The 23,494-nt window shown below is 47.4% G+C and overlaps 1 protein-coding gene across 8 annotated transcripts in view; it reads right to left on the minus strand.

Annotated features, from left to right (window-relative positions):
* The window catches only part of SNED1 (sushi, nidogen and EGF like domains 1), an 81,912-nt gene that overhangs the window by 56,290 nt on the left and 2,128 nt on the right, over positions 1-23,494 (minus strand). The window lies entirely within an intron of this gene.

Below are 23,494 nucleotides of genomic sequence, written 5' to 3' on the forward strand. Positions count from 1 at the left end.
CTTGCAGACAGGCTGTGTGCTTTGGGACAGGCTCTGGTCTGTTTTCTGTACCTGATGCCCAGTAGAATGCCCAGACCTGGGTTGCTGTTGTGGGGTTGGGGAGCTCCCACTGGGGCCTTGGCTTTGGACAAATGGGATGCTCAGGACCTGGGTCCCACTTGAATCAGGGACCTTGAGAGGGCACAGCAGAGTTCCAGCCTCCAAGTCAGTATGGACAGGTGTGTAGGAAGCATGTAAGTAAGGGGAGGAAATAGCACCCACAGAGCAGAGCTGGGGATGGGCAGGAGCCAGTGTGGCCAGGGGAGGCTGGAAGGGCCTTGATTGCTGGGGTGGGGGTGGGGTGGTCTGTTCTCAGGACTCCAGATGGTGGGGAGTCCCAGAATGCTCCTAAGAAGAAGAAGGGGAGCAGCATCTCCGCAGTAATACACAATGGGTCACCATGCTGATCCTGCCACTCAGTTAGCTGTGCAACCTTGAGGCAAGTTAGCCTGGCCTTTCTGTGTTCCAGATGTTTACCTGTGAGATGGGGATAACACTAGTACTTGCCTCCAGGATGCAGGGCAGCCTTGAATGAATTAATGATCACAAAGCTAGTCTCTAAAAGCTGTGCTTTTAGAAGAGACCTTCTGGACTTCCCCTTTAGGTGAGATCCTGCTCTATAATCCAGACCAATACAAAAGACTGATAAGCACACCTCCCTTCTGAAAGGCACAAAAGAGCAAACAAGCAAGTGAGGGAGTTTCAGTGTTTGTGCTCCAAATTGAGGACAGGGAAGGACTGGAGGTGAGCCTGGCACTCAAAGCTCCTTTTGTCCTGAGGGCATCTGCAGACTCACAAGCAACAGATGCAAAGAAGACCTGCAGTTTCAGCAGCCTCATGGAGGGAAAGGGAGAGAAACCTCAAAGCTCAGAACTCACTCAAGGTTGGGGATAAACCCCCATATTAGGCAGGGTGAGCTTGAAGTACAAAGTCCCTGTGCATATGAGTCCCTGTCTCATACTCTGCTGTCCCCTCACCTAAGCAATCCAGGGCCCCTCACAACCGGACTTGGTTTATGGTGGCTCCCAAAGGGTAGCATTCCAAGGTTCCAGGCAGAAGCAAATAGAACCCTCTCTGGAAGAAGATAGCAGCATCTTAGACCTCAAGCTATTCATATAAGCAGTTTTTCAAATACAAAACCCAGGACACAATCAAAGATAATCCAGCACACAAGGAAGCAAGATGCCACTAACAGGAATTAAGTCGAAATGAGAGAAACATTGCCTATCAGAATTATCAAAGGCTATAAAATAGCTAAGTTTACCATGTTCCAAGAAAACACAAACTTTAAATTTTGTCAAGAGAATAGCCAAAACAATCTTGGAAAAGAAGAACAAAGTTGGAGGATTTATACTTCCTGCTTTCAAAACTTAACACAAAACTATAGTAGTCAAAACAGTGTGGCACTGGCATAAAGATAGAAAGACAGACAAACAGAATAGAATGGGATGCCCAGAAATAAACCATCACATATACAGTCAAAGGATTTTCATCAAGGATGTCAGGAGCAATAGAGATAAGACTGGCTTTCAACACATGGTGCTGGGAAAAATGGACATCCACATGCAAAAGAATGAAGTTGGACTCTTAACATAGAATAAAAGCTTCATGACATTGGTTTTGGCAATGATTTCTTGGATACGACACCAAAGGCACAGATGACAAAGGAAAAAAAAAAACACAAACTGGAATTCATCAAAATTAAAAATATTTTTTTCATTAAAAGACACTATTAGCAGAGTAAAAAGGCAGCCCACAGAATGGGAGCAGATATTTGCAAATCATATATTTAATAAGGGATTCTTATCCTAAATATATAGAGAAGTTCTACAACTAAACAACAAAAAGCAACCTGATTAAAAAATGGGCAAAAGACACCAATAAATATTTCTCTGAAGAATACATACAAATGGCCAATAAGCCCAGGAAAAGATGCTCAACATAACTAATCATTAGGGAGAAGCAAACACAAGCCACAATGAGCTACCACCTCACACCCATCAGGATGGCTACTATCAAAAAAATAGGAAAAACCAAGTGTTCTTTTCCAAAGAGATAGAAAAACTGGAATGCTTGTGCACGGCTAGTGGAAATGTAAAATGACAGAGTCACTGTGGGGAACAGATGGCTGTTTCTTTAAAAAATGCAAATAGATTACCATACGATCCAGAAATTCTACTCCTGGGTAAATATCTGTATTAGTCTGCTAGGGCTGCCATAACAGAATATCAGACTGACTGGCTTAAACAACAGAATTTGTTTTCTTGTAGTTCTAGAGCTAGACATACAAGGTAAAGGGACCATCAGAGTTGTTTTCTAGTGAGGTCTCTCTTCCTGGCTTTATATGGCTTCCTCTATGCTGTGTTGCCACATGGCCTTTCCTCTGTGTGCACATAAGGAGTGAAAGAGCTCTCTGGTGTTTCTACCTCTTTATCAGATTAGGATCCCACCCATACAACCTCATATAACTTTAATTACCTCTGTAAAGGCTCTATCTCCAAATACAATCATATTGTGGGGGTAGGAATTCAACAGCTGAATTTTGAGTGGCACACCATTCATCCACAACAATACCCAAAAGAATTGAAGGTAAGGCCTTCAAAAGATATTTGTACACCCATATTCATAGCAGTATTATGCATGACAGCCCAAAGAAATCCAAGTTCCAACACTGCATGAACGAGGAAACAAATGTGGTCTATGTATACAACGGAGTATGATTCAGCCTTAAAAAGAAGGAAATTCTGACATGTGCTACAAGGTGAATGAAACTTGAGGGCATTACGCCCAGTGAAGTAAGCCAGTCACAAAGAGACAAATGCTATGATTTCACGTATATGAGGGACCTAGAGTAGTCAAATTAATAGAAAATAGAATGGGGGTGGCCAGGGGCTGGGGGAGGGGAAAAGTAGGAGTGTCTGATGGGGACAGAATTCACATTCACAAGACAAAAAGAGTCTGAAGGTGAAAGATGGTGATGACTGCACAACATAAATATCCTTAATACCACTGAACTGTACACTTAAAAGTAGTTAAGGGTGCCTGGGTGGTTCAGTGGGTTAAGCCTCTGCCTTCTGTTCAGGTCATGATCTCAGGGTCCTGGGATCAAGTCCTGCATTGGGCTCTCTGCTTGACAAAGAGCCTGCTTCCTCCTCTCTCTCTACCTGCCTCTCTGCCTACTTATGATCTCTGTCTATCAAATAAATAAAATCTTAAAAAAAAAAGTGGTTAAGATGATCAGTTTTATATTATGTGTATTGCACATAATACAAAAAATATGATTTGAAAAAGGGCTGGGGGGCCACCTGACTGGCTGGCAGTAGAGCATGTGAATTTGAACCCCACGTTGGATGTGGAGATTACTTTAAATGAAATAAATATTGTTTTAAAAAGGGCTGGGATTAAAAAAACCATCAGGGATGGAAATTATCTTTTATTATTTTTTTAATTTTTAAAAAAGATTTTATCTATTTGACAGAGAGAGTGAGAGAGGGAACACAAGCAGGGGAAGTGGGAGAGGGAGAAGCAGGCTTCCTGCTGAGCAGGAAGCCCAATGTGAGGCTGATCCCAGGACCCTGGGATCATGACCTGAGCCGAAGGCAGACACTTAATGAATGAGCCACCCAGGTGCCCCAGAATTATCTTTTAAAAAGGCCATTTTAAAGAACTAAATAGAAATTCTAGCACTTAAACTAAGTAAATAACAAATTAAGAACTAAGTAGATGGATTTAAGAACAGATTTGAAGCAATTGAAGAAAGAATAAATGAACTGGAACTAGAAGATAGGTCAGAAAAAACTATCCAGAATTTAGAACAGAGACAGAAAGATGGAGAGTAGAGAAGAAAAAATAAGACTTATGTGAAGTGGTAGGCTGATCAGATAAATGTATGGTTTGTAGTATCAAAGGGTAAGGAGCTACAAAGGCAATGACTGAGAATTTCTATAACCAATGAAAGACATCAGGCCACATATTCAATAGTCCCAGTGATTCCCTAGCTGGAAAAATAAAAATAAAGCAACGACTAATGACTGCTAGAGATGCAGAAAATGAATGACAAGGAGACAATTGTAAAAGGAGAAAACATATAAATTACCATCAAAGATCTTACAGGTAGAGTGACAGTTGATTTCTCACAAGCAATGATGGGAACTAGAAATCAGTGGGATCATATCTTTAATATGGTGAAAGAAAATAACTGCTAACATAAAATTATACCCAGATAAAATATCCTTTATTACTGAAGGCAAAATAAAGATAATTCAGATAAATAGTAAGTAAGTAAATAGTATCTAAACAGCAGACCCACATGAAAAAAAATTCAAGTTAAAGCGAGATGTAAAGTCAGAGAAGCAGGAAGGAAAAAGGGCAAAGAAGGTGCTATGGACTGAATGTCTGTTATCCCCAAAATTCTTATGTTGAAACCTGACCCCCCACTGTGATGGCATTGGGGGAGACCTGTGGGAGGAGATTAGGCCATGAGGGTGGAACCCTCATGGGGGAGACTATAAAAGAGAACCCTTAGAAAAGAGAGCCCAGAGATCTCCTCTCTCTTTCTGATGTATGAGGACACAGCAAGAAGATGGCTTTTAACCAGAAAGTGTTTGTTCACCAGTCACTAAATCTGCCAGCCCCTTGATCTTGGACTTCCCCATCTTCAGAACTGTGAAAACTAAATGTTTGTTATTTAAACTACCCAGTCTATGGCACTTTTGATATAGCAGCCTGAACAGATTAAAACAGAAAGTATGAGAATAAATCTAAATGAATACTGACCATATAAAGACATAATATAAATAAAACTTTGTGGAATTGTGTAAAAAATCTGTAAGTTTAAAATTAATGATAATATCCTATAAATTGGAAGAGAATTTAAGTGTTCCAAGCTCACTGTATTTTCCAAGAATAGGATAAAAGCATTAGTTAATTTATTAGTGAATATTGATAAATAAAAATGAATTTTGTACTACCTAGGATAATCACCAAAAGAATAGAAACAGTGTATATAGTCCTAACTAATAAAGGGGATATGACTGAATGATTAAAATTTTTGGCATATAGGATGGCAAGAAGGAGAGAGAAGGAAAGATAAAGGAAGCAGAAGAAGTAGCACAGAAGATAGTAAACCCAAACACACCTCCATAAGTAGCACATTAAATGAAAATGAATTAGATATTCAGGTTAAAATATATACCCTCCAAATACTAACGAATGGAAACTTATGGTTTATAGTTATATTATTATCAGACAAAACAGATCATAAAGCAAAAAGTAAGCTAGAGACAAAGAGGGCCACTTCATAATAATAAAGGAAGATATAACAATTTTGCATTTTTATATATCTAATAGCAAGGTCTCAACATACATAAGTGAAAAACTGACAAAAGGAAATAGGTTAATTCATAATCATAGTAGAACATTTTAACATACCTTCTCTAGTAAAGTAGGCTAGGGAGACACAATAATCTGTCAGAATACAGAAAATTTGAGCAATGCAAATGGTAAGTGACCTAGTATATAACCCAAATAGAATATTATTTTAGGGGCACCTAGGTGGCTCAGTGGCTTAAGCCTCTGCCTTTGGCTTAGGTCATGATCTTAGGGTACTGAGATCAAGCCCCGCATCAGGCTTTCTGCTCAACAGGAAGCCTGCTTCCCCATCTCTCTTTGCCTGCCTCTTTGCCTACTTGTGATCTCACTCTCTCTCTCTCTGTCAAATAAATAAATAAAATCTTAAAAAAATTTTTTAAAAAACATATTTACCATATACTGATCACATAACAAGTGTCAACAAATTTCAAGTGATTACAAAAAATACAGAGTTTGTCTTCTGGCTACAGTGCAATTATACTAAAAATATTAACCCTAAAAGGTAGGAAATTCTGTGTGCATGGAAATTAAGAAATATAAATAACTTTGGACTGAAAGACGGGCGCCTGGGTGGCTCAGTGGGTTAAAGCCTCTGCCTTCAGCTCAGGTCATGATCCCAAGATCCTGGGATCGAGCCCCGTATCGGGCTCTCTGCTCAGCGGGGAGCCTGCTTCTCCCCCTTCTCTCTGCCTACTTGTGGTCTCTGTCTGTCAAATAAATAAATAAAATCTTTAAAAAAAAAAGACAAAAAAAGGGCTATTTAGCAAAAACTTGTGAGAGTGTGGTGCAAGCAGAAATTAAAGAAATTAAAGGGGAATTTGTAGCTTTACATGGTTATCTCAGTATGTATACTTTGTGAATAAACCAAAATGTTAGTAAATACTCCACATATTGTAAACAAACCAACACCAAACCAAACCAAACCAAAACAAAAATGGGAAGAGAAAAATAAAAAATTAAGAGCACAAGCTAATGAACTAGAAAACAAACACTGAAAAGAAAATCAGCAAAACCAAAACTTGTTTTTTTTTAAACTACTAGTAAAATAGATACATTTCTAGTGGAATTGGTCAAGTAAATAAGAGAAGGCATCAGTTGCCATTATCAGGACTGAAAAAGAATATATGACTTTATACTTTGACATTGTTAAAAAAGATAAGGTGATATTATAAATACTTATAATAAGAATAAATTCAAAATTTCAAGATTTTATATAAAATGGAAATATTTCTAGACAAATGCAGCTTACCAAAACTGGGTTAAGAAGAAATAAAGGAGGAAGGGATGTTAACATAATAGAGTAATGACTTTCTGGAAGAGGAAAGACAAGGGCTTTCATGGACGGGGTCAGGAGAAACTGAGAAGACTCACCAGGATCTGGGGAGATAATGTTCTCCATAAGTGGGGGTGCTGGGTGAGTAAGACGTGGGGAGTGAGGATGCCCACTGTTTTACCTGTTAATAAAGCTGAGCAGTGAGCGGTGCTCAGTGATCAGAGCTTTGATTGTTGTTATAATGACAATGTGGCAGTGACCCTTCAAGTCCCTAGTAAAAAAGTAGAAGGGCCCTGATGACTAAGTCAAAAGATTCTGAAAGCTGAAAGAAATGGTTTCAGCAATGAGGATGTAAAGGGTTTTGTTTGCTTTCTTGTTTGTTTTTTTTAGGATTTAGAGTTTTGAGGGTACCAGAAACATTGAAAGTCCACTTGGTTGAGCTGTGTGAGTGGCAAATGCAAAGCCTTCCTTATTAGTGCAGTCACTGTTTGTGTCCCTAGATCTTTGCTCCCTCCTCCATCCTGACTTCAGCTGCTTTACCAAAAAAGCCAAGTATGGTAGGGGACTTGAGAGAGGTAAAGGACTCAAACTTTTACAACTCTGTTGGTTACAGGCACCCAAGTTGCCATCCTACCTGGTTCAGTTAGGGGAAGGTGGTGCCAGGTGCAGAGGTGGCTGAAGGCTCAGAGGACTGTGGAGGAAAGTTATGGTGACATGTATGCAACAGAAAGTAAGGGGTTCCCAGGAAAATTAAATAAATGGCATTCACCCTAGAAAGAAAGTGAACCTACCTCTGTTTGCAGAGGATATGACCTATTATATCAAAAATCTCAAAGAATCCACTAAAACAACAACAACAACAACTATTTGAAGCACTCAGTGAGTTCAGCAGGTTGCCGAATATAAGATAAATATATAAGTATTAATTTTATGCCTACATGTACAATGAATGACCCAAAAATGAAGTCAAGAAAACAATTCCATTTATAATGGCATCAAGGAGAATAAAATGTGTATAAATTTAACCAAGGAGGTACAAAACTTGTGCCCTAAAAATTACAAAATATCGTTGAAAGAAATTAAGATCTAAATAAATGGAAAAACATCTCATACTCATGAATCAGATGCCATAACACTGTTAATGTTAAGATGGTGATATTCTCAACTGAGTCCTAAAAATCAATTTCTTATACACCAGCAATGAACAAGGGAGGGGCATTTGAAATTAAAAACAATTCCATTTATGTTAACACTACCCCAAATGAAATACTTAGCTATACACTTAATAGAATCTGTACGAGGAAAACTACAAAACTCTAATGAAAAAGGCCTTAGAAAAACTAAATAAATGGAGAGAAAATTTCATGTTTGTGGATAAGAAGATTCAATGTTTCAAGATGTCAGTTCTATTTGATCTATATATTCAATGCAATCCCACTCAAAATACCAGCACATTAGCTGGTGGAAATCAATCAAGTGATTCTAAAGTTTATATGGAGAGGCAAAAAGACCCAGAATAGCCAAAACAGTACTGAAGGAGGAGACCAAAGATGGAGGACTGACACTACCTGATTCAGCTACAGTAATCAAGAAAGGGCGGCACTGGTGGTAGACAAAGGACCAATGGAACAGAATAGAGAGCCTGGAATTAGACCCCTGGGTCAGTATAGTCACCTGGTCTTTGACAGAGGAACTAAGGCAATACAGTGGACAAAGATTATCGTCTCAACAAATGATGCTGGCACAAATGGGTATCTCCACACACACACATGCACAAAACGAATCTAGATGCAGACCTTACATGGCTCACAAAATTTAACTCAAAATGGATCATAGACCTAAATACAAAGCACAAAGCCATAAAACTCTTAGAAGTTTAGGTAGGAGAAATCTAAATGACCCTTTGTTTGGTGATGACTTTTTAGATATAACACCACAGCCATGATCCATGAAAGAAATACCTAGTTAGCTTGACTTCACTGAAATTAAAAACTTCTGCTCCATGGAAGATAGTATCAAGACAGTGAGAAGACAAGTCACAAAATGGACTTATGGGAGAAAATATTTGCAAACAATATTCTGCTAGAGACTGTTAGCCCAAAATACACAAAGAACTCTTAAAATTCAACAATAAAAAAACCCACAAAACAACCTGATCAAAATATGGGCCAAAGACCTTAACAGACACCTCATCAAAGAAAATATACTGATGGCAAATAAGCACATGAAAAGAAACTCTGCATCATATGTCACCAGGGAAATTTAAATTAAAAAAATAATGAGACACCACTATTCACCTATTAGAATGGCCAAAATCCAGAACACTGACACCATTAAATGTGGCTGAGGATGTGGAGCAACAGGAACTCTCATTCACTGCTGGTGGGAATGCAAAATGGTACAGCCCCTTTGGAAGACAATTTGACAGTTTCTCACAAAAGAAAACATATGCTTACCTTAGCATCCAGCAGTTGCACTTCTTGGTATTTAACCAAGGGAGTGGAAAACTTAGGCCTGTACAACAACATGCAAACAGATGCTTATAGCAACTTTATTCATAATCGCCCAAACTTGGAGACAACCAAGATGTCCTTCAGTAGGTGAATGGGTAAATTGTGGTCCATCCAGACAATGAAATATTACTTGGTGTTAAAAAGAAATGAGCTTTCGGGGTGCCTGGGTGGCTCAGTGTGTTAAAACCTCTGCCTTCGACTCAGGTCATGATCCCAGGGCCCTGGGATCGAGCCCTACATCGGGCTCTTTGATCCACGGGGAGCCTGCTTCCCCCCCCCCCCCCACCGTCTGCCTCTCTGCCTACTTTGATCTCTCTCTCTCTGTTAAATAAATAAAATCTTTTTTAAAATAAAAAAAGATTTTATTTATTTATTTGACAGAAATCACAAGTAGGCAGAGAGGCAGGCAGAGAGAGGGGAGGAAGCAGACTCCCCGTGGAGCTAAGAACCAGATGTAGGGCTCGATCCCAGGGCCCTGGGATCATGACCAGAGCCGAAGGCAGAGGCTTTAACCCGCTGAGCCACCCAGGCACCCCCAAATAAATAAAATCTAAAAAAGAAAGAAAGAAAGAAAGAAAGAAGCTCTCAAATCATGAAAAGACATGGAAGAACCTTAAATGCATTTTATTTATTTATTTATTTATTTGACAGAGATCACAAGTAGGCAGAGCAGGAGGCAGAGAGAGCGGAGGAAGCAGGCTCTCCGCAGAGCAGAGAGCCCAATGTGGGGCTCGATCCCAGAACCCTGAGATCATGAACTGAGCCGAGGGCAGAGGCTTTAACCCGCTGAGCCACCCAGGCACCCCCAAATAAATAAAATCTAAAAAAAAAAAAAAGAAAGAAAGAAGTTCTCAAATCATGAAAAGACATGGAAGAACCTTAAATGCATATTATTAAGTGAACGAAGCCAATCAGAAAAGGACAGAATAGGCAAATTAATAGAAACAGAAAGTAGATTAGGGATTGCCTAGGTCAGAGCAGAATTGGGGGGGCTGGAGAATGACAACTGAGGGGTATAGGGTTTCTTTCAGAGGTAAGGAGAATGTCCTAAAATTGTGGTGATGAATTACCATTCTAAATACACAAAAAGCCACTGAGTTTTAAGAGAGTAAATTGTATGGCATGTGAATTATATCTCAGTAAAGGAGAAGGAGGGAGAGAGGGAGGAAGCGAGTGAGGCTGGGGTGTGGGCATCAGCCTGGAGCTAAAGTCTACATAAGAGGGTGACCTTCCCTGTGCACATCACCCCACTTCCTGGGGTCCCCGAGGTGGAGAGCATGGTCTCCTAACTCGACGTGCAGTGCTATTGTAGGAAAAGACAAGGTTGCAGTGGGGGACAGGAAGTTTAAGAGACCTCATGGGTGGGGTCCGAGTGTGTCATTGTTGCCTGTCGTTCTGCCAAAAAGTATTGGGACTTCTCCTTTTGGGGGAGTCCAGGAGTTAACAGGCTCACAAGGCCTCTGCAGGGCAATAGCACTCCCTGCCTGAGGTAGGACCCAATGGAGAGCTTGCAGAAGCCAGGGTGATGCATGGGAACCTCATGACTCTGGCCCAATATCTCCATTTGGGGTGGGTCAACTTGAACTTGACCAGTAACCAGAGAAGTTCCCAGCAGGGTGGGTGGCCAAATGGAAATGGCACAGAAGCTAAGTTGTCTCAGTTTTACATGAAAAATGGCAATTACCCATTTGGGGGACCTCATCTTTCACTCCAGGGCCCCAAGTAAAGCTGCTGGCTCAGGGGGTCCTCCAGTCACAGAGCGTCCCCTGAGCATCCCCTGAAAGCCTGTTTGGTTTGCTAATGGCCTACCCAAGCTGGAGCCTAATGCTGTTCCCAGGAGCCATGGCCCCATCTCCAACGGGGAAGCCTGTGGAAAGGTCAGGCGGTGCTTTGGGTGGAATGAGAAACAGTCACCCTGGCCCAGGAGGGATCCTTGACTAGATGCACCAGGGTTTCACTGACCTCCAGGTTGCAGCAAATGGTCTAGTGGAGGGTCAGCAGACTGTTCCGTGAAGGGCCAGATAGTAGCTATGTTTGGCTTTGGGGACCACATACGGTCTCCATCACATACTCTTCTTTGCTCTTTTGTTTTTGTTTTTATAGCCCTTTAAAAATACCAACAACATTCTTAGCTCCAGGGCCATACACAAACAGACCTTGGGCCAGCTCTTGGGCTGTCCTGTGCAGACCCCTGGTCAGGTTTTGTAAGGAAAGCTCTGCAGGGACCAGGGGGCACTGCTCACACCCTGCCCGTGGCTGTTTAGAGCTCAGTGTAGAGACAACCCTACCACCAGTCAGCCTGCTGGCTCCCGTCTGCCATCGGCCTGCAGCCTAGAAGGCACAGCCAGGCCAACCTGATTGATGATGCTGTGTTTGGGGCCTGTGAGCCTGGGCGCACCCTTCGTGCACCCTGAAGTCAGCAGGGACAGTCTGGGTTGCTCCTGAGGGGCCCACAGGGAGGGGCATTCTCCGATGGGACTGATGGAGAGCAGGCCACTGATGGAGACCTCTCCCTGGCAGAGGCTGGCCGGGGGAATCCCTCCTTACACCAGAGATGGCACCATGGCCCCTGCTGGTGCCTGGTGGAAGGAAAGGCCTCAGTGCTGCCAGTACAGAAACTACACCGCCCAACACCTTTGTCTGCGTGGAAGCTGGCCCACTTTCCATCTTGCCTGGAGAGACTACCGACCACTCCCAGGCCTGGCGTGGGGGTCTCACTTTTCTCGGTGCCGATGCTGACCACCCACTCCACTGTATCACTACAGTGACTCTTCTGGGTCATTTGTGCCTGACAGAGATGCTCCCTCTATATTGTGGGCCGTCATGCCCCGGTACAAGGGTCTGGTGACCGTTGCATACTCCCCACCATCCACTGGCATCTGGCATTGCCGAGCCCTGGATCAGCCTCCCCAGACTTGCCCAAGAGACCTCTGCCTTTGCTGCCTGTGGGCCTGGTCTGCCTCCTGCCCTGTGCTGGGTCCACACCCCTGTTTGTCCACAAGAAAGATGGAGAAGCCCCTGGCACTCAGCCAGTCACAAATGATTTTGCTGTGCCTGACACAAAAATTTGTTAATGCCCAGAGGGCACGACCTTGTTTTGGTCTTTCCAACACAAGGTCATTCTTGGCCTTGGGTTCCACTTGGGGTACTGAACAAGCCTGTGAGTGCTCCAGGCCATGGCCCATAGACCTCAGCCAGCCCACACAGCAGTGATCCAAACCAAGTCAGCACCAGATCTCAGGCCAGAGGGGATCTGTGCCCCTTAGGTCGGCTATTTGTGTGTGGGGGCGGGTGAGCCATGGAATGTCCGTCAGTGGGGCTGGGGATTAGGGGGTCAACCATCCCTCTCTGCCTGAGACCAAGGGGGCTCCTGAGCCTTTCAGGGCTGAGACCCCGAAGCTTCCCAGTAAAGCAGGGTGAGAGACTCGCCCTAATGGGGGTCACTGCTTTGGGCCACTTACGGCCTCTGTAGTTATCCGTAGTGGCATCTCTGAACTACTGTGCATCACAGTGGACAAGAGCCTGGCCTTGGGTAACGTCCTGGCTGAAATAAGACCCAGTGTCCTCTCTGGGACTAATGTCCAGCAGGCTGCACCTGCAGCTGGGGGCAAGGTGGAGGCCCTGCTGTGTCAATTGCCATTGCTGCTCTGAGCCCAATGGATAGCAGCCTCAGTTACATGCACTGTAAGCCCAATCACATCAGTGTGGTCCTGGCCTTTGTGGTCCAACCAATTGGAGGGACTGACGGAGTGGCAGACCCATATGAAAATGTGAGTTTGGCCAAGAACAAGTGGGGCCAAGGAGGTGGGTTGTGGGGAGAGGCAGTCTGCCCTGGGTCCTGAGTGCCTTGAGTGTTGTTGCTGGGTATGCCAAGAATGCAAGGCTCTGCTTTCCCTGGGCCGTACCTCAGGGTTGTGTTTGCAGAGATCAGCCCTGAGGGATGAAGTGTTGTGTCCCTTGTGGACAGAAGGCAGGTTTCGCTAAGCTCAGTGTTTCTTGGCTGTGACACGAACTCACAGTGGGGGCCCCTCTGTTCCCCGTGGGATGTGGGGAGCAAGAGGCCCTGATGCAGACAATGGGGTTTTGCTGCCTGTTGCACCATAAGGAGCAGCATCTATGCTTCCATAGAGACCAGAAGTCTGGGGTCTCCGGCCAGCACCCTCAAGTCCGTAACAGGCTGACATGAGCCAGGGAGGAGAGCCAGCAAATCCCAGACCGCCACAGTTTCATGTTATAACAACCTTGAAATTGTACATAAAACGGAAATTTTCCTAGAAAAATACAACTTATCAAATGTGAGGAGAAATAGAAAACCCATTTTTTAAAAATATAATTATTGAAGGCATTGAATCAGCACAAACTCCCCCAGGGAAACTCAAGTTCCAGATGGCACTACCAGTGAGTTCCAGCAAACATGTAAGGGGTAACTCCAGAAATACATCAGTCCTTCTAACTAGAAGAATTCATTTCACGAGACTGGCACAATCATGATACTCAGACCAAAGCCAGGGCATGGATGAACAGCAGGGCAGTCTCACTGATGCCAAAAGTTGCCACAATCTTCAATAAACTAGCAAATTAATCCAGCAATATATACATAGGAGAAACAATTCGTCACTACCAAGTTGGATTTTTTAAAAATGATTTATTTTAGAGAGACAGAGAGAATAAGAGAGAGAATGCAAACAGAGGGAGGGGCAGAGGGAGGGGGAGAGAGAAAGTCTTAAGCAGACGCCAGGCTGAGCATGGACCCCGCCACAGGACTGGGTCTCCTGATACTGAGATCATGACCTGAACCAAAACCAAGCATCAGGCATTCAACCAACTGAGCTACCCAAGTGCTCCCTGAAGTTGGATTTTTAAAAAAATATTTTATTTATGTATTTGTCAGAGAGAGAGAGAGAGAGCGAGCATAAGCAGAGGGAGCAGCAGCAGAGGCAGAGGGAGAAACAGATTCCCGGTTGAACAAGGAGCCGGATCTGGGACTCGATTTGAGCTTGCCGGGATCATGACCTGAGCTGAAGACAGACGCTTCACCAACTGAGTCACCCAGGCATCCCGCCAGTTTGTATTTTTTGAGGAATACAAGCTAAGCTTTACATTAGAAAACCAATTGATTCGGGGCGCCTGGATGGCTCAGTGCGTTAAGCCTCTGCCTTCGGCTCAGGTTGTGATCTCAGGGTCCTGGGATCAAGCCCCACATCAGGCTCTCTGCTCAGCAGGGAGCCTGCTTCCCTCTCTCTCTGCCTGCCTCTCTGCCTACCTGTGATCTCTCTCTCTCTGTCAGATGAAAAAAAAGAAAGAAAACCCATTGATTTAATCAATTTAAATGATTAACAGATTAAGGGAGAAAAGCACATGATCATCTTACTAGGTATAGAGATGGAGTTTGATAAAAGTCAACATCCACTTGTGATAAAAACTCTCAGAATACTAGGAATATAAGGGAACACCTTTAATCTGATCAAGGGTGTCTTCAAAATAAACAAGAGCAAACAAGGTGTTTCAAGGTAAAATACGGAAGTTTCTTTTTGAGATTGGGAGCAAGATAAAGAGCGTGTTAACACCATTTCCACTGGACAATTCAATGGAGACCTGAGTCCACACAGCAAGGCAAGAAAAATGAAACAAAAAATAAAAAATACGTTACAGAGAGGAACACTGCTGCCTTGAATTCCGTGCAACATGAATGCGGTTGTAGAAAATCCAAAAGAATCTCCACATACTTTAGTAAAACTATTAAGAGGCTTGGTTGTTAAATGTAAAATTAGGAAATGTAAAAAAATCAACCATGAATCTACATACCAGCAGTAAATAGAAATTCAAGACACCATTAACAACAGTATAAAAATAATAAGTACTTCAGAATCAATCTAACAGAAGATGCTCAAAGCTTCTCTGCAGTCAATTCTAAAGCTTGACTGAGAGCATTAAAGACGATGTAAATCAGTCTAGAGGCACGCCATGTTTCCAGATTGCATGACCCAGTGTTGTAAAGATACCTGTTCACCTACACGCCCCCATATATTCAAAGCAGTCTCAAAAAAATCCCGACAAGTATGTGTATGCATGTAACCTGATAAGCCAGTTCCAAATTTTATATGAAAATGCAATGCCAAGAATGACCCAGGCCCTCTCAAGAAGAACAGGACAGACGGACAAACACTAAGATCGCCCATGGTGCCCCGGACTTGGACAGCCCGGAGACCACCTCCCTGCCCTGCAAAACACTCGTTCCCACAGCAGGGGCGCTGTGAGGCAGCACGTGTCTCCTTTCCCTGCCCCTTTGATCGCTCCCCAAATACAGAGCCCAGCTCCAGGGGGTGTGTGACACCTCATCGTGAATGACAAAGCAATTCAGCAATGACACTGTTGGAGAAAGTCAGTGTTGGATACTGACTTTTGGGGGTGATTTTTACAATAAGGCACAAAACCCTCTAATCATAAACACAAAGAAGGACACATATTATATTAAAATTAAGAACACCTATTCACCCAAAGATGCCATTAAAGAGGGTGAAATAAGGCATAGAACGGAAAAAGAAATTTAAAGTGTTTGTGACCTGGGTTTGTTAAGAACTCACACAGATCAAAAGGGGAAAGACTTCACAAACGAGAAAATCCAATAGTCAGCGAATATATACAAGATATGTTCAGTCTCACTGATAAAAAGGAAGTTAAAATCATATTAACACATCAGTACACAACGACCAGATGGTAAACATGCTGGTGGGGTGTCGTGCGGTGGGAACACCCGTGGGCCGACATGTCTAATCAGCTGAAGACAGGTGCACCCCCATGGCCCAGCGGTCTCACTATGTACAAATGTGTGTGAAGGGTGCCCAGATACATGGTCCAGAATTTTCATACGCAGCGTTGTTAAGAAGAGCCTAAAACTAGAAACTCCAGATGTCCACCACAGTCAAACAATTGTGGTCTCTCCAGATAATTAAATGGCAAAGGTGAACTAAGACAATACCCCAAGTGGGTGACCCTAAACATGCCTGGAGCAAAGGCAGCAGGTGCAAGAGAAGGCTTCCCTGAACTTCCGTCAGACATAGTGTCCAAACGGTCTTCTTGGGGATGCATGCTGGGAGGGCAGGGAAGAGGGGCTAGGGCAGCACCACAAGGAGCACACAGGGGCTGGGGGCTGCTATAACGGGGTGGGCCCACTGAGGCTTGCACCGCATTTGTCCCTTTGCGGCACATGTCATGGGTCCCCTCTTCTGCATGTGTTCAGGAAGAGAGTTAAGGGTGAGAAGTCACAGGCTTTCACAAAAGGCACCCGTGGATGGGAGGGGTAGAGTCCACGGCAGCAGGCAGTGAGAGCCCATGGGCTTCAGCTGGAGCTGCAGGCGGCCATGGTCACCTGCCAGGGTGGACAGAGCCTATACTGCCCTCCCTGCGTCCCTCAGCTGGCCTGTCCTCCGCTGTGGCTCCTCAGACCACTGCGTTCTCCTCCCGCTTGGAAGTCAAGCCCGGCACCCAGGTGTGTGTGGTGCGTGCAGAGGCCTCCAGCTTGTCCTCACCCCAGACTGCTGCTGCCCTCCCCCCATCCCCCACCCCTGGGCTGTGGGCCTGGAGCCCAGGGGTCCAGGCAGGAGGCAGAACAAGCCGGCCCTGTTTCCCTGCCAGGGCAGGGCTGGGCCAGGACCACAGCCGAGAAGGTGGTGGGGGCCCCGGGCTGAACAAGCAGGCTGTTGGCAGGCACTCTCACCTGGGCAGGAACCACACTGGACTTTCTTTCTCCAGATGGGAACATCTGCACGGTGGGGGTCCAGTGCAAGCTGGACCGGAGGGTTGGGTCAGCAGACCCAGAGCAGGGAGCTGGGGGGGTGAGGGGCTCCATGCAGCAGCCCCTCTCTACCCCTCAGCAGGGTTCCTCTCCTGCTTCAGGGCAGGGCAAATGTCACTTGGCAAAACACTGATTTTATTATTATTTTTCTATGTGCAGTAGTACTTTATAAGACATGTGATGAAGATATGGAGGCTGAGGAGGGAGGATTGGACCTGGAATCCCCCTCAGATACCCCCCTGTGACAGGCAAGTGTCTTAGCTGAATGAGGTAGATTTCATCCCCATGTGGGACTTAGAGAAGTGGGGGTCCACCTGCATGCCATTTAGCCACTGGCTTCCTAGAAACTTGACCATGGGCCTGGCCTGGGTGTTTGCTGGGCCCTCGGGCCCGGTACAGCCACCCTGACTAGGCTGGCCATGAGGACCTGAGGCCCGTGTGGGGGACTCCCCCAGCCCTTTGGGACTGTCATGGAAATACAGGGAGACCCCAGGAGCAGAGAGAAAGGAGGAGCCTCTGATTTGCCCTCCCAGCCCCTTCCTATAGATTCCACTGGCCGGGGCCTCGCTCTGGTCATCACGTGGTCTCCCCAAGACAGGCCTCTCCCACACGGGCTGCCTCGTTAATGTGCAGGCACCTGCTGCTGGAATGAGGCCGTTCCCGAGGTGTCCCAGCCCGGGGTGGGACTTGTACACTGGCTGTCTCGTGAGGCCTTTGTGGCAGCAGGAACTGAGTGCAGGGGTGGGCTGCTGGCAGCTGTCGCCCTCCGCCTCCTGCCTGTCACCTTCTCTCCCAGAGCCCTGCAGTCAGTCCACAAGGGGGCGTCCCATACCCTCCGAGCAGGCTGATGGTCCCGGGAAGGAAGCAGCTGCTCAGGTCCCCAGGGTGGCCCAGAAGCCATCGCATGCAACAGGAAGTTGCAGTGGCTCTGTGACCTGTGGGGTGGCAAGAGGGGCATGTGCCCGCATGCATGTGTGGCCGTGTATGGAACATGTGTATGAGTGGGAGTGTGTGATGAGTGTGTATGAGTGTATGTGGATAAGTGTGTATCTCTATGAGAGTGTAGGTAGTGTGTGATTGTGTGATGAGTGTATATGTGTACAAGTATGTGTATATGTACATATATGATTGTGTTTCTGTGTATGAGTATGTGTATAAGTGTGTATGAGTGTGTGATTTTATGAGTGTGCATGTGTATGAATATGTGTATGTGTATACAAGTGTTTATATATGTGTATGTGCTGAGTGTGTGCATGCATGTGGTGGTGTGTGTGAGTACATGAATGTATTAGTGTGTACGTGCGCATGTATATATGTGTGTGTAAGGGTATGTGTGTATGCATTTCAGGTGTACATGTATGTGTGTAAGTGTATCAGGGTGTTACGTGTATGAGTGTGTGGGGGTGTGCAAGTGTATGTGTGTGAGTGTGTATATATGTATATGAGTGTATGTGTGAGTGTGTGTGTGTGCTTGCACGTGTGCAGTGTGGTGTTGGGCAGGCCATAGGGCACCCCCCCTTCCTGCAGGCCCAGGCCAGTCCCCCACTGGTTCAGGAAAGGCACAGAGGGATAGCACTGGCGGCATTTCCGACTTGGATAAAACCAGGAAAGAGCGGAAATGTCCTGGAGAGTCTCTCCGAGGCAACTTCCAGCCCAAAGTATGTGACGTGTGTCTGGCTGGTCCCTGAGCCAGGAGCTCAGGGGCTTGCAGTGCCACCCTTGCAGGATGGAGCGGCTGTTCTGTGCGTGGCCGGGCGGGCCTGGAGGGCGGCCAGGGACCCCGAGGCCACAGCACACCAGCTCTGCAAACATCACATCCAAAAGGGCGGGGCCTTGGTTCCTGCTTTGACTTCTCTGCCAAGAATAAAACAATAAAACCCCTGAGGCCTTTTATAAGCTTGTTTTGAAAAATGTAGGCATGTTTTTTATTTCCTGGCAGCTTTCTGGGTAATTAGGATTCCTCCCACGGCACAGCTGGGGGCTGGAGTCCGGCCTGCAGGGCAGTGAGTGGGCAGGGCCCCTGGGGCTCACAGGCCAGGTCGGGTCTGAGCCCTGGAGAGCCTGAGCCTGCTGCGAGCACCCGGCTGGGGAAGGAGGGGAGGCTGGCCCTTGGCTGAGCTGGGGCAGAGCTAGAGCCTGCTTTAGGAAATAGCACCCAGGGCTACTGGGGGCGGGGTGGGGAAGGAGGGGGACCCTCGAAGGCAGATGGGGAGGGGAGGAAGCTGCCTCAGGGCCCACTTCCTGGGCCCGGGCACCTGGGTGGAGGGCTTCCCAGGGAGGGTGGGAAAGCAGAGCTCTCGGCTAGAGGAGCAGCCGCTCCCTTCCTCCCTCCCAGGCCAAGCCCTCCTGCGCTGGGAGCCCCAGGCTGTACTTCCTGCGGTGTCCTCCCCCTTCACCCTCCTCCACAGTCGTCCTCCGGAGGCTGCCTGCGGCCACCCTCTCCTCTGCCCTCAGCTAGCTGCCCGTGGCCCCCACCCACAGGCGCTGCCTCTCTGGTGTCCCAGTACCTGTGTCTCACGTCCTGTCCCTGATGCTGTCATCTCTCTTTTTCCTGGTATAGATGGCAGCTCCCGCCCCACGCCCTCGCCCTGACAAAGCCTCTTCCTTGCCTCTCCTTGGGTACCCCACAACCAGGTGTCCCTTCGGGCCTAGAGCCCAGCTCCCCAATGGCCCCTGGACATGCCTCCCTATAGAATACAGGCCCACAGCACCTGGGCACCAGTTTCCTTCCTCTGTGCCCATCACCTGCCTGAGCTGTGGCCTCCCTGTCTCTTCGGAGACCTTGCTGCCCCTCAGCCTGGTCCACTCCTTGGACAGAGGCCCTTCCTTTTAGCCATCCTACATCCCTGCAACCACGTGGGGTCCACTGCCCTCCTATAGCCCCCACAGTGGAGATGAACCCCGCATGCAAACCCGGCGTGTCCCCTGCTCTCCACATACACCCAGACTCACCCTGCTCTTCCCCCTTCTGTGGACAGCAGTCACACTTTTGGGCCCCAGCCTCATCCCAAACCCCGACTGAACAAGTGTCTGAAGCTGGCTGTGCCCATGCTCCTGCTGACCAGAGGAGCCTGCAGGGGTCCGAGGGGCTGTGCCCGCTCTGGTCTACCCCCGGGCCAGCTCAGAGGACGGTGTGGTCCCAGGCTGCCCTGCTGCGTGAAGGGTTTGGGCTGAAGGACCCAAGCCTGGATCCTGTCCTTGCCCCACTCCTTCTGCCTGCACTCAGCTTGTGCAGTCAGACTTCTGTCTCTGCTGAGTGCTGGGGCTAGGGAGCAGGGCAGTGGCTATGTACACAGTAGGTGTTTAATGAATGACTTGTTCCACTTTGTAAAGAACCAGTTTATGGACAATGAGACTCTAAGTCTGCACCCTCCAGCCTCAGAGACAAAGGATGGGGAGAAACCAGCTGGTGCTTTCCCCCAGTTGCCTGCTCACCGACCCATAGGAGCAGCCTCCCTGGGGGCCAGGAGAGGACAGTGCCCACGAGGATGCCTTTCGGTGTGTCAGGGGGCAGTAAGGAGATGCATTCCTTCAGACTCAGTCAGCCCACTTGGAGCAATGTATTGTAAGGAAAGGACAGGACAGGAGACCCGTGTAAATGAGAGGAGAGGTGGCACCTGTGCCCTTGTCATTAATTCATGGGGGCCACTGAGACTACCCACTCAGTCAACAGTCAATAGAGCAACTGATTCAATCTAGATCAATTCTGATCTAGCCACATGATGGAATATTAGACTGTCACCAGAAAGCATGTTTCTACAAATTTAAGGCATGGGAAGTGCTCATGACATAAAATAGTGAAAGAAATATGGGAAACTGGGCACCTGGGTGGCTCAATGGGTTAAGCCGCTGCCTTCGGCTCAGGTCATGATCTCAGGGTCCTGGGATCGAGTCCCACATCGGGCTCTCTGCTCAGCGGGGAGCCTGCTTCCTCCTCTCTCTCTCTCTCTGCCTGCTTGTGATCTCTCTCTCTGTCGAATAAATAAATAAAATCTTTAAAAAAAAAAAAAAAAGAAATATGGGAAACAGGAATTGTGTGAAGCAGCAGCCCCAAGGTGGTGGGATTGTGGATGTCTCATCGCACTGACCAGAATGCTAACAACAGACATTGGCTGAGCAGCTTCCAGTTGTGGCCGCCTTCTGGAAGCCGGAACAGTACAGTGAACAAAATAGACAGAAATGACTTTGTTTTAGAGAGGAGGAGGGGCGAAGGGAGGGGAGAAGCTCAAGCGGACTCCACGCTGAGCACATGGGGGTGCGACCTCACGCCCCTGAGATCATGACCTGAGCTGAGACCAAGAGTCAGATGCCTAACTTGTGGAGCCCCTCCTCAGGTGCCCCCAGGAATGACTTTAATATGAAAACCAAAACATGGCTGCTAGCTCTTGCCTCAGTGTGGGGGCTTGGCTGAGGGTTTGGAACGAGAGCATGAACAAGTCGATGCGGGAGGAATGCACCAGGTTCTGACCGTGAGCTGTGGAGGGACAGGCTTTGGTGGGCTGGTCCCTTCCAGCTCCCCAGTTCTGGCCTCGTGCCATTCCTGCGAGCTAAGGGGCGGGGAGGCCCGAGCTGTTCCCAGAGGGCTGGGGTGGCCTCCCGGGGGCCGGGTGTGTGTCCAGGTGCTCCAGGCAGCACACACAGAAGGCTGTTCTAGCAGAACATTCAGGCGTTCACTCTGGTTTGATAGACAGAAAAACTGTAAAAACACCACAAGGAGCGTCCTCCCACTCTATTCCCACCTACCCGCCACTCGGATGTGACTGGGTGCGGGCTCTCCCCTCATCTGTCTGTCTGTCTGCACACAATGTTTCCTGAGCTGCTTGAGAGCAAGGGGCAGACACGATTCCCTCTGCCCACAACCAAAGACTCCCTCTGCTGGAAGCGCAGGCCCCAGGTCAGGAAAGTGAAGTCTGACACGCTGCCGCTGCTGTCTACAGTCCTTCCCCTCATTCCCATATGACATCCCTTGTGGACTTCTACCAGTGCAAGCTCCCTGCTTCCCTCTTTATCTAATGGATGAAAACCTGTTCCTACCAGTCTTTTCAGCTGATTGTCCCCATATGGCCAGGGAGCCCTCTGAAGCCCTCTGTGTCCTCCTGCCACATCCCGACCATTCTTGGAGCACGTCTTACTTCTCAGGAGCTTGATTCCCAGGCTCCTTCTGCACTTTCCCTGCCTGGAGCGTATGGTCTCCATAGAGCCCTAGTTCCTTCCAGGAAGACTGACGTTTGGCAAGCAGAAGCCGAGCACCAGGAGAGTCTGGTGCTCTGGGGTAGTGTAGCTTTCATTTCCCTGAGTGGAGAGAGCCAGGAAATGCGTCCACTGTGCGTACACATGCATGTGCATGCACGCGCGCGCGCGCGCACACACACACACACACACACGTGCCATGTCCACTGCCTCCTTTCAGAATACATAAATACATGTTGTGAGTTTGTCCTGACACGGCTTGCAGGACACAGGTCCACAGGTGGAAGGCAGACACCAAGCAAGGAAACAACAATGGTGGGGTCAGGGGCAAGCACAGGGGACACAGTGGAGGAGGGGAGTGGGGGCCCTCATCAAGACCTGCAAGTTTGGGGAAGAGCCCTGGCTGCAGGAATGGTGAACGCCACCCCTGAGTGGGGCCTGCTCTGTGTGGCTGGAGCAGAGGGGGCTGGAAGGTGTTCTGGGGGCCAAACCACCCAGCCTCGAGGCTGGGGGCTGAAAGGAGAGGCAGGGTCTCATTCATGTTTGTCAGTGCTCCTATGGACAGGCTCCAAGGGCAGGACCAGGAGACAAAGACCAGCAAGGAGGCACCTACACGCACCCTGCACCCTGGCGAGTGGGGACGGTGGCCAGACCCAGGGCTGTGACGGTGCCGACACTGGGAAGTGGGATGTGTTTCCAAGGCTCCGACAATGAGGGGACGAGGGAAAGGAAGGAGGCATCGGAAGGTGATGGTGGGTCCAGGGAGGAAGCAGGATCTCTGTTTGGGTTCCACTGAGTTTGAGATGGAAGGGTGAGGAGGCAGCTGGACAGGGTGATCCAAAAGGCCCTGGGATCTGCCTTCCGAGCCTCAGTTTCCCCATTTGCCCTCTGATAGTCCAGGCACAGGCACAGGAGGCACCAGCCAGGATCACATGCTATGGGGCAAACACCTTCCCCTCTCTCATGTAGCTTTGATCATAACCTGCCTCCCACCGGCTGCCCTGCCCTCCACGACCACAGTGCCCCCGAGGTCCTGCCGGCAGGTGTCTGGGCACTGCTCCCTCAGGAATCCCACTCCCCAGAGGGCACAGCCTGCCCACTGCATCCATGCTGACAAGTGTTACTCCAATATTCTTTTTGTTTCAGGAAAAGGCTTTTATGGAGATACATGTTTGGTTAGCTGCTGTAATATTCATTTCTGATGAAATGATTTATTTTCCTAGCAGATCTTTCCACCTTAGAGCCGTTTCTCCCGGCTATTTTGGCAAGGGTAGACGTTTTTGGTAGGCTATTAAGAGGGTCGACCATTTTAAT

Source organism: Mustela lutreola, chromosome 3 (genome assembly GCF_030435805.1).
Source record: "Mustela lutreola isolate mMusLut2 chromosome 3, mMusLut2.pri, whole genome shotgun sequence".
NCBI classification, from domain to species: Eukaryota; Metazoa; Chordata; class Mammalia; order Carnivora; family Mustelidae; genus Mustela; species Mustela lutreola.